At 41.1% G+C, this 17,441-nt stretch overlaps 1 protein-coding gene across 2 annotated transcripts in view; it reads right to left on the bottom strand.

The window, feature by feature from the left end:
- The window catches only part of st6gal2a (ST6 beta-galactosamide alpha-2,6-sialyltranferase 2a), a 44,318-nt gene extending 29,333 nt beyond the window's left edge, over nt 1–14,985 (bottom strand). Inside the window, exon 1 of one of the 2 annotated variants that reach the window (XM_053876585.1) lies at nt 14,815–14,985. The gene's annotated coding sequence lies outside the window, so the exon portion shown is untranslated. Of the gene's footprint in view, nt 1–176; nt 224–14,814 lie in introns of those variants that run through there. The other variant, XM_053876586.1, reaches the window with a different exon arrangement.
- Nucleotides 14,986–17,441: the final 2,456 nt, after the last annotated feature.

Genomic DNA, 17,441 nt, shown 5'->3' with positions numbered 1-17,441 from the left:
TGACAGATTGATTCTCATTGTTCATTGTCGATAATCAATTAAAATTAAATGTTTATTTATTATTTATACATTTTTTAATGTATATAATGTATCATTATCCATTATATATTCACTCCTCTTCATTTATATTTCATGTATTTTGTCATGATACTTGTTTATGTATTATAGGTATTTACCTATTTGTCTTGTGTTTGACAGCTTGTAACTTCACTTCTTTTTTTCCCCTGATGCTTTGTGGACGTCTTGATGTTTGTTGTGTACCTTTATTGTCTCTGATATGCGTCAGTGTCTTTGTTGTCATTGGCTGCTGTGACATGTTGGATTTCCCCTCTGTGGGACTAATAAAGGCCATCGAATCTAATCTAATCTTGACAATTCCAAACCCAGCAATAGTGTTTTGGTGGCAACCATGTGTGACTACATCCCGACAAAAAGCTTGTTTGATCCCACAATTTGAAGCAAAGAACAGCATAATTACCTCTTGTAAGAAGCAGGTTCCCACAGCAACATTGACGGTAAGCTTGGGCTGCAGTGTACCTGTCAGACGAAGCCATAAATCGAACTCTAGCCTTGATTGCTGAAAAATAACACCGCCCCAAACCCCTGCGCTGTGTGAGTCTAATATTGCATTAAATATTCATCACAGCTGGATAAATGCAAACATGGAGAGGAGCTTCAAATGTTAGAAAAATGACTATTGACCTAAGAGAACCTCTATGAAGGAACACTCCTCTGTGGCACCCAAGGTTATTACTGTGTAGGACATTAGACTGTAATTACACAGCAGCGTCCGAACGCTCTTCAGGGTCCACCACAGTTCATCATCTCTCTAAACCCCAACGTGCGCATGTTAAGAATAGCCTGCAGGGTAACTCAGTCCATATGCAGGACACAGAAAAGGACATTTTTTAAGGCTGCAGCAGGAGGTTCAGTGCAATTGGAGTGGATTGGATTTTTTTTGGCGATGATTAAATCACATCGTCCCAACATGACTGAGCCCAATTCAGCAGTGTTAATCCAGATAGAAGAAATGAGAAACGTTTTTCATAATGAGATCAATGAGAGGAACATTTTTCAATTTTCAAAAGCAGAACAATGTATGATTTAATTGAACATGAGGGATGTGACTGACACCTCCCACAGCAGACCAGTGCCTAATTCAATTAAATGGGCAACTTTAATTATTGTTTCATTGAAAACATCAACATCAAAAACGGTTTTGATGCCAATTCCTGGTAGAATCTTAAAATAAGGTGTAGACAACAGCTCCCATGGCGTATATCTCTATGAATTGGATTAATATAATCACACATTTGGAAAATACAATTTGGAATTTAAGCATCCACAAAGCATCAGCATACATAAAAACACAAAAGAACTACTGAAAAAGAACTACATGAATATAAATAATAGACAAACAAATATGACAAAAATAAGATATAGACAAACATTTTCCATAATGAGCTCAACTGGAGGAACATTTTTCAATTTTCAAAAGCAGAACAATGTATGAGAAGACCAAGACAATAGAAAGGCTAGTAGAACATGTTTCCTCCTATTGGATTTTTAAATGTTTAATATTGTATTTATATTGTCCTAATTTCCATTAAATGCAGCCCTTTTCATTACAGGCCTAGTACAGCAAGCAGACCAGTCGGGCCCCAAGAAATTCTGAATATCATTTCAGAAATAATTCAGAAATCAATTATCATTTATGTCGACAAGCCTCTGTGTAAGCGCTGCTGCTTCTTGCTTAGTAACAGCCAATGAGCGAACAGACTATTATGGAACGTTGAAGGTTTGCTAATATGGTGGCCACACATCCCTAGGAATACAGATTTTTCCCATATTAAAATGGATAAAATAGACAACCCATGGGCCCATATGTGGGTTCTCTCCAGCACTTAAGTCATTTTGACCTCCCCCTACGTGTCAACATGTAGTTAAGCATGACTCGCAATGTCAGCACTGCCTCACTGTCACCCTATCCTGAGGAGAACCCTGACTTCACTACAATGTAAGCTAGCTACACTTCAGAACCTGTCATGGAACCTCATTTCTAGGCTGAAATGTGGCCATAGAGGAACTCCTCAAGGGGGCTGGTGTGTTCACACAGACAGGTAATTCAAGTTAAGAGTGCTAAAGCTCTCTGAATAAGAACTTCATTAAGAATTCTCTCATGAATGAGTCAAACTTGTTGCCTTCGTACCAAGCTGCCAGTTCAACACTTACTCAATTATTGATCCATCCGGCTGATGTTATTTAGCATCCATACAGAAATTCTCTCCTTGCTGAAGTGATTTATGATTTAGAGATCTTCTCCCTGCGGACGTCACGGCGCTGCTGTTGCGACCGACATAATGAAGCTTCCCTTCCACGCGCCACTTCCCTCCTTCCCCCATTGTCAGCCGTCTTCTCTGACCTACATTCGTCCGCGTCGTCCATCATAGAAACGCACGCGCAGCTCATCACCCGCGTTCATATGTTCGCGTAACAATACACCTTCCCGTATGCTAACGAGGAAATTCCATCCGCCGCTCCGTCTCCATCTTTGCGCTGCTGCCTCAGCTGCTTTGTGAGGAAATGAGAGTGAGAAGCAGCGGTGGATCGACCTCCTCACTTCGCTGGCACCTAACATGTGGAGTGGAGAACATACTGCAGGCCCTGCAGCTCATTCCAGCCATCCACCCGCCTGTCAATCACACACCACAGCGGGCGATGAGGGCATGCAGGCATACAGATGCGCAGCTGAAAAACGCAACCCTCGTGAGGAGCTCTGGTGGTCAATTTTGCCAGTTTATGATTGGAAATGGCTTCATTTAGTTGCAAGTGAACTGAGATTACAAGATGCTGACAATGATGGCATGTCAGCAGTTAAACTCCTTGTTTATACAGCATCGGTTTGGCTGGAGGAGACAGAAATATATGTACAAAACAGGGTTAGGCTTTATCTCACAGGGAATAACAACATCTGCAACTAAGCATGATGGCTGACAACAAAACATGACCTTTGAAAAATGCCACAGATAAGTTGAAAAACACAATAGAGAAGTCAAAGACACAAGTAATGTATACCAGTAACCTTTTTGCTGCGGTGTGACGCAGTAACCAGTAAGTATCTTGAATGTGGTCCTAAAATCTCCTCATAATGTTAGCTCTTTCTGCTAATGCCCCTGCAGCTACCAATGTAAAGAAGTGGTCATGCTGGAGTGAAAAAGCAGTAGACACAGAGACATTTTATCTGTTTCGTCACTACCATTGGCGACTACTTAATAAACTAAGCGGAAACTAATCGGAAAATATTGCTATTATAAATAAAGAATCCTAAAAAAGAAAATGTAAAAAAACAAAATATAATGAAAAACATAAATACTTGATTAAAAACAAACTAGATATAGGCTATGCAATGCCAAAACTGAGAAATATACATTAAAACAAATATGAAATACAGTGGTACCTCGGTTTTCGAACGTCCCGGACTTCAAACAAATCGGAGTTCGAACAAAAAATTTGAGATTTTTTTGCTTCTGATTTTGAACGAAAATCCAGAACTCAAACGCCCCCGAAAAAGCCTCAGCCTCTGTATGCAGACATGTCCCGTTAGCTACATTTACTGATTCTTTTTTCTTTTTTCTTCATATTGAGGTTTCCTGTCTCCGCACTGGACCGTAGCAGAGTGTCAGGGAGGACGTGCTTGCTCTCGTGCGCACGTCGGAGGCTGAAGCGCGCACTCCAGGGGTTTATGTCCTGTTGTCAGCTGGAGCTCGGACAGAGCGTTACTTGGTTTATGACTTTGTCACAGCCAAACTGCACAGAAGCGCACATTCAGAGCTGGACACGCACCGGGCACCTCTTCACTTCTGGAGAGACGTCACTCACTCGGCAACCCCTCCCACATGCAGCGGCCACACACATAGACGAACAGCGCACCTGCAGCAGACACTCTACATTCACTACTACAAAAGACTATTTTAAGGCTTGGAACGCATTATTTCTTTTGCCATTCATTGTAATCAAATCAAAAAATCGATTCATATTTCGAACAAATCACTTCTCGAACAGCCTTCTGGAACGGATTGTGGTCGAGGACCGAGGTACCACTGTAAAGTACAACATTTGACATTGAGTTAACAAGGTTCACGTTCAGTGCTGGATGATCCAGGACCTCAATTTAAAAACAGCAGTCATTGAAATGTCACAGTGACATTCCTCCACTGTCATTTATACAGACTGGTAATTACACGCTAAAACCTGCATCAGCTCTGACTGAAAACATCAGACGGGGGGATTATTGTACTGGATCTGGTTTAAAAGGCAGCGTCTGAAAAACACAGCCACCTAAAATGTTGGGAGAATATAAAGCAGGGCATCTTTCACGTACATTCCGGCTCAGTGGCGGCGGGATTACAGCGCTGATGGACAGCATCATAATGCCATAACACTAGGTCCAGCAAGGTCACAGCAGAAAGTGCTAACTCCATTACAAAGTGATCCCGCTGAGACAGATTAGGTCCGCTGCTCCTCCTTCAACCACATTATACCAGCGTAGCCAAAATAGACTTTTTCTGCAAAGGTGTGCCGCTATTAATCTTCGTCTATTAGGGCAACTGAAGCTAAAAATGGCACACACACTATTGACATGCTCCACTCTGAACCGCAGAAATGAGACACTGAGTAAATACTTCAACATGCAGACACACACAATGCACACGCAGGTAAACTTTGCTACATCTTGTATTCTTGTGTTTTCCCAGCATGGAGACAAAACAAGCTCGACATTCATCCTCCAGTCACAAACATTCCAACTGTTGAGGAAAGTCTTCTTCCTCTTTTCAAATTTCTCAATAGGGGTTGCCACAGCAAATCAGCTTCCTCTCCTTCAATGTATCTTGATCATCCTTCCTACTCCAAGAACCTCTTTGGTTGCTTGTCATCTTTTACCGAACCATTTGAGTCTGCCCTCCCTAACCTCATCTCCAAACACCTCCATCACACAGCGGAACTGATCAAATTCTTGAACTCATCTGTTTATCCTGCCTCTCACATGCATTTCCATGTTTACAGCATGTACCTACTACAAATTGCTATGTAGTCAGCAAACATCATAGTCCACGGAGACTCATCCATCCATCGCCATGAGAATGTTTGTTTCTTTTTCTCGTCTCTGGTCTCTTATAGTTGCTAACCTATCTTCACTAGTTGACAGGAGATTTCACCCAATCCATGATATCAGACATCTCACCGGTCACATTTGTGCCACAGCAGAAAGAATGGAGTGAGTCCACTTGTCTGTCTGTCACCTCAGAGCTCAGCTTAACAAGGCAGCAAGATCTGTGAGGCGCAACACAAGATAATGTATCTTTGTGGAAATACAGGGATTTTTTTTTGTTTTTATGCAAGATATTTAAACGTTCTTTGTAAGACATCTTGACTGCAATGGTAAAATAGTAATGAAAAATGAAAACATTAAGTTTTAAATGGTGTACTTGCATATTTTTAAATAAATTATCATTACATTAATCATTGCTTTGGTCTCAAAATAATATTGACAATAATGATGTTTATTGGGAATAATTTGTTATCGTGACAGGCCTACAGTCTTGGCACCAAGTTGGTGACAGTAATAAAAAACGTTCATCCAAATTATTTGTAAAAATCAGCGTCCCCACTCATTAAGCATCTTTTCCACCGTCAAGATCGAGTCAATCAAGTCAAACACAGTGTTTTTCCAAGCAACTAGATGAGGATGAGGTGTTGATGTAAGCATTTAATATCAACGGGTCACTATTTTCTAGCTTCATGAGTCGTTGACTGCTTCAAGATGAGGCGATCGGAGCCCAAATTATTGAATCACACTGTATGCAGAAGTCAAAAACAGAAGGACAGTGGGAAGTCACCTCCACTTCAGGGGGATAATAAATCTGTGCGGGGAAGAGCTGAATCATTGTGACCTTCTAAGTGCATCTTCCTCCAATAAATCAGAGGGGACAACCGTTCTTGGCGACAGGCTTTCACGCCGCAAAACCTGTCGCACAAAGATCTGCCAAAGGCGAAGTACTGATGGAAATACAGCGTGTTATAGAGCATAAATACAGTGGCGCCCCAGATGAGCCCTGGCATCTGCTCATGAGGACACTCTCTTGTCACTTTCCTGGCGGTGAGGCAGCCACAATAAAGCTTTCCAAGGAAATCAAATCACCCGAAATACAAAGAGCAGCACTTTTGGTCACCTTGAAATGCTGAATGAGCACTTTGTTCGAATACAAACTTTTATCATGAAAAACCAGAGGGATGCTTTTGACAGCCATCTAGACGGGTCTTAAATCAAACTGTGAGGATTTCTTACTTCAGAGTTTTTAATATGAGACTTATATTGCTCGTATTAATCCACTGTTCTGACACTGCAACACATTCTCACTCCCAAGGTGTGAAACAGCAACTTTCGTCAAGTCACTTTTGTGTCCTACGTTGACGCAAAGGCACCCTTCAAATGTCGATGCATTATACTTTCAATTGAAGCACATTTCCTTCCGTGGTCGATCCTGAGCCTTTCACTCAGTATATTACACATGGTGTATATATAGTCCCTCAAACATTTTCACTCCATTAAAAAAACCTACTTGGCGAAGGCCACTATATGACGCATGACGCATGTGTTGGGCACTGACTTGTTGCAACATGCACATGACTGTAATACAATAAACTATTTTTCACATGACTTTCATTGAATATTAACATTTAAATAAAACAAAATTAAAACAAAACACACCAATCCACTTTGGTTTAAAAGCCATCATCCCACTCAATCCCTCGTCCGTGATTCCTTCACATCTGTGTCTTACACAAACACACTCACCTTCTGAAGGAAACAAATCATGTTTGACTGGAGAGAGAACATTCCTGCTAATCTGCGTCTCTACAGCCATATTTCAGACGGATTAACCGCTGTAATCTGACTGAACTCTGGACACTGACTTCTAAACAGGGACTAGGATTAGCAGACCATTGGAGATTTATAGCACTGCAATGAAAGCTACCAGACAATAAGCTGCTCAAACATCCCATGTCCTCAACTAAGAAGCTCAAACATGAGAAGAGCAATATATAGCAACACACACACACACACAAGTCGTGAAGACGCCTAATTGCAGTGGAGCCTGGAAATGGTTGCTGCGGGGTCCTGACTAGAGTGATCACACACTTAGACAGAGGTGTGGGGGAAAAGTAGCAGGCAATGACCACCGCTGCCTTCAGAGGCCACGGTGGTCAGTTAGACAGCATCTGGAATTGGACCTACAGCCTCCCACTGAGCTCAGCACACTGAATGTCTGGAGGGAATGAGAACTAAAAAACATTGCACAGAAGCAACTCATTTGTTTTGATATTTCCTATGATGATAGGTTTGATTTTGAAAACTCATGAACCGCTGTGTTTGACTCACTAGCTTTTACTACAACGAACATCTAGACAACGTAACTTTCTCCTGGAGACCTGCCTGAGAGTAGAACAAAACATATATAATAAATAATATTCTAAAACTACATAGCACTACTTTAATATATTCTGAATGACTTTTAATTTTGGGGACAATTCCTACAAAATGAATGAAGAGATTTTATTTTTAAATTATATAACTTGCTATATTCATAATTCAGCGTAATCTTGCGGTCTTCCACATCACTTTTTGAATTACTGAATGTTTAACAGGGTGAAAGCATAGAAAACCATCACTGATTGACAGCTGATATAACTGTATGCATATCTAGAAGATGAACATAAGTGTAAACACAATAGCTTATAGTAATGCAAAGAATCCAAGAGACCGCTGCATCTGGAAGTGTTATTGTGGCAACAGTTACTGAGTTCATCTCTGTAAACCATTATTTCATTCAGACGTTTGTTATCAAGTCATTTTTGTAGAAATAGATGTTTACAGCTCCTTTTGTACAAAGCAAGTTGTTTCAAAATCCTAGCTAAAAGCCTGATACAGTAGCAGAAGCCAGCATTTGAGACAGAACATTGTTTTGTTTTTTTTGTTTTTTTTACTTTCAGTCCTGTTTGATCGCCTTGACAATTTTTTTACCCCACAAAATTGTAATATGTTTTAAACAGTCAAACCAAAATATATTATAAAAGTAGCAGTGGAGCTTATTCGTATGTTGAAATGGACGCAGAAAGGACTTCCAGGACCTGCTTTAACTTCCAAAGTTGGCAAACTGATTGTCACCTCCAGTACACCTGGAGAACTCCAACCAGTCTGACGTTCTACACATCTTACCAGTGAAGGTAACAGATCATCTTGGAAGGTTTCAAGAAGCGTATTAAATATCATGTAACCACACATGTACACAGACTGTAATGCTCAGACTATATTACATTCATAAAGGCAATTTCATGAAGATCAAAAACCTCATTGATACGTCGACGTAGACCACACTCCCACTTCAATTTTCCCTCACTCTTGAAGCTTTCCAATCAAGTGTACCAGAAAAACAACTATTAAAATCTTTCCAGCTTCCATTTGCTCACTCCTGACCTCGCTGTGATGTGAATCGATCGCTCGGAGGACGTGCGACTGCCTGAAGGCTCCGCTGATGTTCTATTAAACAAGTGCAAGCTTCAACCACTCCACAGTCACAGTTGAGAGATTTCAAGACTGAAACCAGTGAGCTCCTTCACCCACTTCTTTGCCTGAAAAAGAATGGAAAATCATCATCTCCACATACTCGCTCCTTCACTGCTTTCTCATTACGCTCATATTTACACTCTGTCGTGAAGCACCTTTTATTGTTTTGGAAATAAACCATACAACATTCTGCTTAGTTCAATCTTGACTTGACTATAGCTTATCCTTGAATGAGCGGTTCTTCTTGCATTAGTTGGTCAGAAGATTATAATTTAACATCAATGCTGACCCAATTATGCAGCATGAGCAATTTTTAATCTCATTAAAACATGTTTTTGATTTTTTTTCCCCATACCTAAAGGACAAAACCTTCAACTCTTGTTTAAGAACAAATCTCCTCTACAACTTCCTGTCAGCACGAAATGATCAAACATTCAATATTTAAAGAACTTAATTCATTCATTTGCTTGTATAAAAAAACACTATAAAACTTGACATTCCTTCCCAACAGAACCTCAGACTGGCTGTCACTCTCTGAACCACACCTCATTGAATGTTAAACTGCCATCATATTAAGCTTCCCATCCTCACGCTGCCTGGCCTCTCTTCATCCCCTACCTAGATCTCTGTGCAGTAGGTGGGAGGATTGTCAATAAAGACTGTTTTCAGCACCCTCACCGTGTGTTGTGCTCCTACTACTATTAGATGCTATTTTGCTGCCGATCGCAGATACAGATCACCGATCCTGATCACATGGATTGACAATGAATTTGTAATCAAAATGTTGAGACCTTCTGTGTACATGATGTGAAAAAAATCAACTTTAAATAATTTTAATTCAGACATGTTTTATATACCTCTTTAAGGTGGCAAAAATGGAAAAACCTTGCTGAATGCAGCAATTATTCTGTCAAAAGGACAACTTAAAAACATTTAATTCAATGTGAGACATCGCAGGTGAATTTCTAGAAACTGTCCTGAAATATTTACATACTGTAGCAGGACTGTATTTATGAATTTATGAAAGATTCCACTCCGGATGTTTTCGAAAGTTTCAGAATCAGATGGCTAACAAACGCTGCACCTGACTCCAAAACGGCGACGGATCCAGTCGTTTCCATTTCTGTCTCCGCGTAAAGGACACATAAGTAAGGCTGATCATCTCGCTTAGTGAAATTAATAATTATTAATCTGTATGTCACGCTCAGACCTGCGGATGTTGCTAAGCGTTAGCTAACCTAACAGCCTCCTGCTGAGGAACCAGCGGTCTCACTTTCATGAGCCCAGAAAACTCTCCGTGCTCAGTCAAGTGCTGGCGCTTTAAATGCATTTTCATTAAATGCATGTGCTGCAGGATGCTAACTTTACATGACAGATTGAAAGAACCTCTACAGCAGACATACGGCTGCTTAGTGAGCAGCGAGTCGGGAGGAGCGGACGCATCAGAACCAGCGGGGCTTCATCCGAGCGCCAGCTGTCACACGTGATCAGTTCATGACCGGCCACTTCTGCTCTTGTCCCAGCTTTCACAGACTTCTGGTCAAAAGGCAGAACAGAGAGACTGAATCATCCGGTCAGACTGACATTTATGTAAATGACCCGACTGATTCTCCCTCCAACACCTGCGACCGGCTTCTCCGTCTCTGATCCTGCTCTAACAAGCGCTAGCTCTTTGACTCATGGAGTCATCACCTGCAGCAATTACATATTTAATTAGTGTCAATTCTCAGTCAAGCTGCACTTCACAACTGCTATTCATGCCTTAATATGAAGCTTTTCCACACCTAACGCGAGTAAAACAGCTCACTCTCTAACCTCAGATTCTTTTAGATTAACCTTTCGTACCCTTGCCGGGGGTCACAGCTGCCTGGCCTCATGCAACGCTGCACCGATGGACAGAGAAAATAAATATGAGGATGCAGCAGGAGCTGAAACATGAAGTCTGCTTTCTCTTTGAGTCTAGGTGGATTTTTAGCGGCTAACACTGACTGAAAAATAGGATAAATATTTCTGACTCTTTCAAGCTACCACCACACTGTTGGGAGAATGAATCCTGGTCATAAGCTTGAAATATCGAAATGAAACACTGCTTACATCAGGACCTCATAGCAAACTCAGGTGAAGGCACGCCCCCAACGTCTCAGGACAACATGAGTACTGCAACTACTAGTTGACGTAATGGATTAGTCACCAACTGCTGAGGCTACGGGACCATCGGGACTACAAAATACCACATATTGATCAGTTAAAGTTTTAACATTATACAAGTTTGTACTATTTACAACACCACAATCAGACGAGTCGCTCAAACTGTGCACATTCGATGCCGACCAGTTGACTAATTGTTAAGATAGTTGGGAGTATTCGGCTGTCAATATGGTTGGAATTTAACACGACTAGTGTTTACTATAATTTCCATCATTTGTGACCTGCCATCAGGTCACGAAGACCTGATGACAGCATCTTTATCTAGAACAAGCAAGAAACAAGATGGTGGCCCCACTTTATCTCACTTGAACTTCAAGGCAAACAGGAAATATCACATTTGCGCTGCACATACATAATCTGTGTCAACAAAATGATGCAACTCTCCTGATAAAAGCGGATAAATTTCCAAGAAGGGTAAGTAACACAAGCACAGCTACTTCTTAAAGGAAACAGGTTATGAATTATTAATAAGAATACTATTATCAAGAGCAGTGGAAACTATACCACGGGCATTCAAAAAGTGCTTTTCAATGACTTCTGATCACATTTCCTGCTGCTTTTTTAGGAGGAAAGATCACACAGCAGATTTTATCAGTGAATTTCAAACCGCTAAGTGAGTAGTGTCATATGTTAAACAACAGTTCTTCCAGCAGGGGGACTGTGATGGTCACTTCTCATTTCTCCATTGCAATGTGTAATTTAAAGCAGTAATAATATTGCCACAAGTGTACAGCTGTTAGTACGTTCATCTCCAACCAACCAAGCGCACAGACAAGGACGGCGCACGTCAGCACGTTTGGACTCGGGAGGAAGTTGGGCTTTGGCTGCGAGAGATTTCAACTTCCAATTACGCCACTCCATGGAGTTTAATGGAGGCCGTCCTGACAGTAGCTGTGAGCAGAGGCAGGCTGAAGGTTTCCTCCAGGGCTGCCACTAACGATTATTTTCATTGTCGACTGATCTATTCATTTTTTTTCCTATTAGTTCACTATTCGCTATTACATTGGTTTGGACCTATTTTGAATTTCTGTTTCTGTTCTGGTTATTATAAGGAGTAGAGACACTGAGGACACTACACTACATCAATGCAAAAAAAAAAAGAAAGAAAAAGAAAAATCACTCTAGTAATGCAGGTGTGACGTGTGTGACATTAAAAATGAATCAATCTTCTTTTACAACAAGTTAGCTCCGCGCTAACCGACATGCTAGCAGTTAGCTCGAGGGTGTGTGGTGCCACAGACCAAACACGGAACACTCTTTCATCATTCTACCATGGTGTCGAAGGGGTTTGCTCATCCTTAAGACACATTTATATTTGCAAACAAAACCAAATTAACTTTTGAACACTTTACGACCCGTCGCCGCTCGAACTCCTCCGTGACTGTGAATGAGGCGGTCAGTCAGAGGTGGTGACGCGGAGCCTGGGGCGCGCAGCAACGGCAGCGAGTGCGAGTCTGATTCCCAGTCAGGAACCAATTAAAGGAACAGAAATTAACAACCAGATATCGATGCCCATCATGTGGCCCATATGTGTTTACACCAACAGCAACATGACGCAACCACTCACAGACTTTGTCGACTAATTTTTGTTGTTGACGCTATCAATGACTAATTGTTGCACCCCTAGTTTCCTCTTGACCAATCAGAGCAGAGTGGGCATGGGCTTATGCACATTTTGTAATATATACAGTAATATATACATATATACAGTATTTCAAATCAACGAGAGTTTTGCGCTAACTGACACATTCTGATGCAGGTTTTCAGGCAGGTTTTTTTAAAACTGTGGTAGAGCAACTGCAGGCACTCCCCCCCCCAAAAAAAATAAAAATGATGGAATGGTACGCAGCCAAACAAGAAGTGATAGAGAACATTTTGTCATTTACTGAAGTGGTTACAGTAAAAACGCTAGTTTTTAATCAGAAGTAAATCTGTCTCCAATCCTCATGTGGTCCACCTCTTCATAAGTCTGGACCGGAAGCATATCATGAGTTTCGCAAACAACAGAGAGCCATTGTGATGATTCTTTCTGGATTTTTTCCACAAATAATGCAGCGAAAACCATCATGTTCATGTCCGCCTCCATGATGTGTTGTGTTATCCATTTATGTTTCCACTTTGTTTCAATACGTTTTACCACGTGAGATTTCATATTTAAAAAGGTAATTTTTCTGATGGCAAGGTGCCTAACTAGTGTGGCGGAAACCCCACCGACGTATCCAATAAGAGTCCAATATCATTTAAAAAGGCACTCAACTCAGTAAATTAGCTGCTCTTTAAGCACCAACCCAACATAACTGCGACCGGAAACTAGCCATAAGACGCATCCATCAACCAATATTAGTCTTAGCTCTGTGTCGCTAATACACAAACACCAATGGTTTTCTACCTGATAAATTGTGTCTTCCACTATGATTTTGCAAGTTAGCATGATGTTCCAAACCAGGGGGACCGTTTAATACACAATAAACATGATGAATTATTTGGTAGTACAGTCTGAACAAAGTCACTTGTTTTTTTTTTTACATTGTGAACCCTCCACATACCCACATGGCTCAACTCTCCGCACTCGAGTGTGAAGCTCATGCTTTATTTACTCTCCTCTCTATCCTCTGTTCTCCAGACTGACGTGATCTCCTACGACAAACTGATAAGCGTCGACAGGTCGGAGTGACGGGTTTTCTGACAAACTTGCACCCGACACTTGGATGTTTTCCTCTGCTTTTTTTCCGGGGGAAGGGAAGTTTCTGTGCTTCACTGTGTGTGAAGTGATAGAAATTGCACCGTCAGAGGGACGGCGGTGAGCGTGAGGAGATAGTATCTGCTTGTTGGTAATTAAATTCAAACACTAAAGCCCGGGCAGCTGTGGAAATGGGAGTGCACTCATGTGGAATAAACACATTCCAATCAGACTATCGACACTTCGGCGCTCAAATCTACTTTGCATATCAACCATATCAAGTCAACACATTGCCCCTGAATGTACTTGACAAAAATTCAGAAGGAAATCAATGACTCATCACACAGGTTTGTGAAACCAGTATCATGATGTAACTGCATCGGAATAAATGTTTGGTTTTTTACATTCTTATCATCATCTCTACAGTTCTACAGTGATGTGCAATGCAACAGCAACAAAGTTCTACTCAACATTAAGATGCTGTTGACTGTTATATATATATATATATATATATATATATATATATATATATATATATATATATATATATATATATATATATAGCTAGTTGACAAGCATCACTGTTTTTTCCCAACAAAACTGCAGGTTCAATTGAATCAATTTGACCATTTTCAGTATTTATTTTAACTTAATACGAGTCATGTCTTACCAATAATTTTCCATTCTTATCATCTTATCATCAGCTCTACAGTTCTACAGTGATGTGCAACCCAACAGCAACAAAGTTCTACTCAACATTAAGATGCTGTTGACTTAGTACTATATATATGCAGGTTCAGTTGAATCAATTTGACCATTTTCAGTATTTATTTTAACTTCATACGAGTCATGTCTAACCAATAAGCATTTAAAAATGTCTAATTATTGTTGTTGTTTATTGAAAATATTTCAAATAGCCAATAAATAATGCATGGTTGCAGCACACTTGGTTCAGACCAGGATTCCCGTTGACCATTTCTCGCGTTTACTCTGCAAGTTGTGCCGCAGCTTTGGGCCTGGTGCCGAGTCAGAAAAGAGGAATAAATGTGGCACTTTCTCCAGAAATGACCCAGTGACTCCGGCCAGCGTGTGCATTGCTTCTTATGTGGAGCATCACTAACCCACAAACGCGCGTCTATCTGTGCTTTCTCGACGTTCGTAGTGGACCCCCAGAGAACCAGGCGCAATTTCGAATATGCATTCACGAGCGGTTCCGTCAACACAAAGCGGGGCAAGCGGCGCGATGCACGAATCGTCTTGCTCCGAGGAACGTGCTGCGGCGGTCGAACAAAGACTTTACCTAAAAGCGGACGGGCTCCTCGCTGGATGCCAGTGTAGGATGCGGTTCCGACTCCCGACGAGACATTGTGCTCCAGACGTCGCACCACAGTGAAACGGAACCGCGCGTAGGTTCGTCCACAGCTGCGGGTGAAGCGCAGATTTGTGCTGTCTGTCACATTGTTGCTGGCCTTTTTCTCACATCACATCTGACTCTGGGGGCGGAGTCTGCGCGAGAGAATCGCTCGATGCTCGCGCTCACACGTTGGACTTGAGTGGGTTTCATTCTGTCCTTTCAATCTGTGCCAAACTTCCCATTATAGTCCTTATTGTTCACCGTGGGATGAACCCTAATTCGTCTAGTTATCAAGGAACACGTGCATTTGATGCCACCGGAGCCCGCTCTGCTTGAGAGCACCTCTCTTGTTTTGGGGTCAAACTATTGGATAGATGTCGACGCTGGCTTAAATGGACCAGCTTGTCCAGCCTCGTCGCCCAGTTTGACCAGTTAATCTGAGATGAACCTGATCTGCTTTAGGACGTCTGGAGCATGTCAATATTTACACCTCATTGCAAAAGACGTTTTCTGACTACTGTCACTAAAGTCCATTTTTTCCTGATGGTGAGTTTTTTAATGATTCAAGGAAAGATTTTATTTTATAGCCTTTTATCTTTTTTCTACAGACGTGTCCCCCTTTATTTTACTCTATTTAACTCGTTTTTTTTTTTTTACTAATTTGTTATTTTTCTCGTAATTTGCATGATTTTTCCCCATACAATTTTTATTGTGGTTTTATAACAATCGATGCAATACTGTTTTATTGTTTTTTCTTTGTTGATTTTTTTCATTTTGAGTTTCATTGTCTGTTTTTATTTAAATTATATGATTGACATTGATGACAATTACATTACCACACCTTTTCCAAGTTATGTTGCATTTATTGTGATGTTGATTTATTTTGTCAAAGGATATTTTGCAGTCCACCTTTTTTCATATTTTCAATTTTATTTTAATTTTTTTCCTTCCCCATTTACTTTGCTGTGACCACAGCCAATGTTTGGCAGGCAGTTTATCTTCTTCTATCATCTACACTTCGGTCTAGCTCTTTGAGATTGAGGTTCACTCTCTATAACAACTTGGAACAATAATTCCCAAATAAATCATTATTTTAACCCACTTGCTTCCCTCTTCACCAAACATGAGCAGCCTCTCTTCTCCTTAAAACATCATGTCTCCCGACTCCATCTCCAAATGTCTCCACATGGGCTTCTTCACACGTCCTTCCTGGCCACCCCCAATGAAAACAAGACTACATTCAACTTTAACTCTGTTCCCTGTTTGTTTGTCGGTCATGAAATCATCATCATTATCGATGCATTATTTCTTATAGTGAAGATAAATTTGTGATTCACCAGCACTGGACTCATTTCTTTAACTGAATAAAGTTGCATTATCCTTGCAGGCCCATTGATATGCATGGTGTGGCAGCAGCATGTTTCCTTCACTGACCCAGTAACCATGAGAACTTGAAGTCCCAGTTCAGTTCACTTCTGTCCTCAGAAAATATTACTTTTAACTCTCTCACGGCACATCACTGCCACCCTGATTCATATGACCCTTTTTAACTTCAGATCCAGTCATTGATAAAAAAAAAAAAATCATTTCTGTACATGAACCTATATCTGTTAAGGTTGTTAAATCACTGTTATCCTTCTCACTATACTCAAGATGAATTCACTCCATTTCCTTTCCTGATTTCAGAAAGGACAGATCTTAGAAAAAAACTTTATTTCTTATCCAAAAAATGGCTATTGGGTGACTTGTTTATCAAGTGTGGTGATTCAAAACCTAATTTGACCGGTTTGATTCTTTGACTTTCACTAGCCACAAAGATCACATCGAACAAGAGCATACAAAACTCAATTTGACCTCTCGACCTTTTGTTTTGGGCCCGCACGGCAACGCCTCAACAGCGCTCGAGCGGAGACGTGTTTTCATTTCTCATCTCTAATTAGCCGCCACCTGCAAGCTGTTCTTCCCTATTTGGCAGTCAACCTTAAAAACGTCTCCACAAATGTGCAGCTGCTGCGTCTGTTACCTGTAACTTCACATGAAACTCAACACATTTGGCCTCCGAAACTGCTGAGAGTCGCGCTGAAAGAGGTTTCTTGGAAGTGTGATCTCAGGCGAGCACGGAGCCCTTCACTGACTGAACAAGAAATCAAACCATCGGAGGATGAATCAACCTCAAAAACAACGCTACGCAGGTGGAAACCAAAGAACATCAGCTTACTAATGTTGTCCTAACTGATCGAAGTCCAGTTTTGCAGGGGTTTGAGGTTCTGAGGTGGATTCAGCTTTTCAGCTGCCGTTCACTCAAGCGTTCATGTTCTGGATTCCTATTAGTGTTTAACTTCTAGTGCACTGTGGTGTGTTCACTTTCTCAGGTGCCTTCAAGGTTTTGGAGAGTAGATGTTTAGAGGTCCATCCAAGCTCTCAACTCCCATGAAGTCCTCACATTCAGCTTCTGAGGTGTGTTTCAACCTCACACACAGGTTTCTCGGTTCCTCTTTCGAGAGAATGGATGCATTCAGTTCAAGATTCATTTCAACTTCTCAGGAGTGTTCAAAGCTCCTTTGTGTCTGAGC

The sequence above is a fragment of the Synchiropus splendidus genome, chromosome 10 (assembly GCF_027744825.2).
Source record: "Synchiropus splendidus isolate RoL2022-P1 chromosome 10, RoL_Sspl_1.0, whole genome shotgun sequence".
NCBI lineage: Eukaryota > Metazoa > Chordata > Actinopteri > Syngnathiformes > Callionymidae > Synchiropus > Synchiropus splendidus.
The sequence above is the reverse complement of the archived record's forward strand: the minus strand, read 5'-3'. Positions and strand labels throughout refer to the sequence as shown.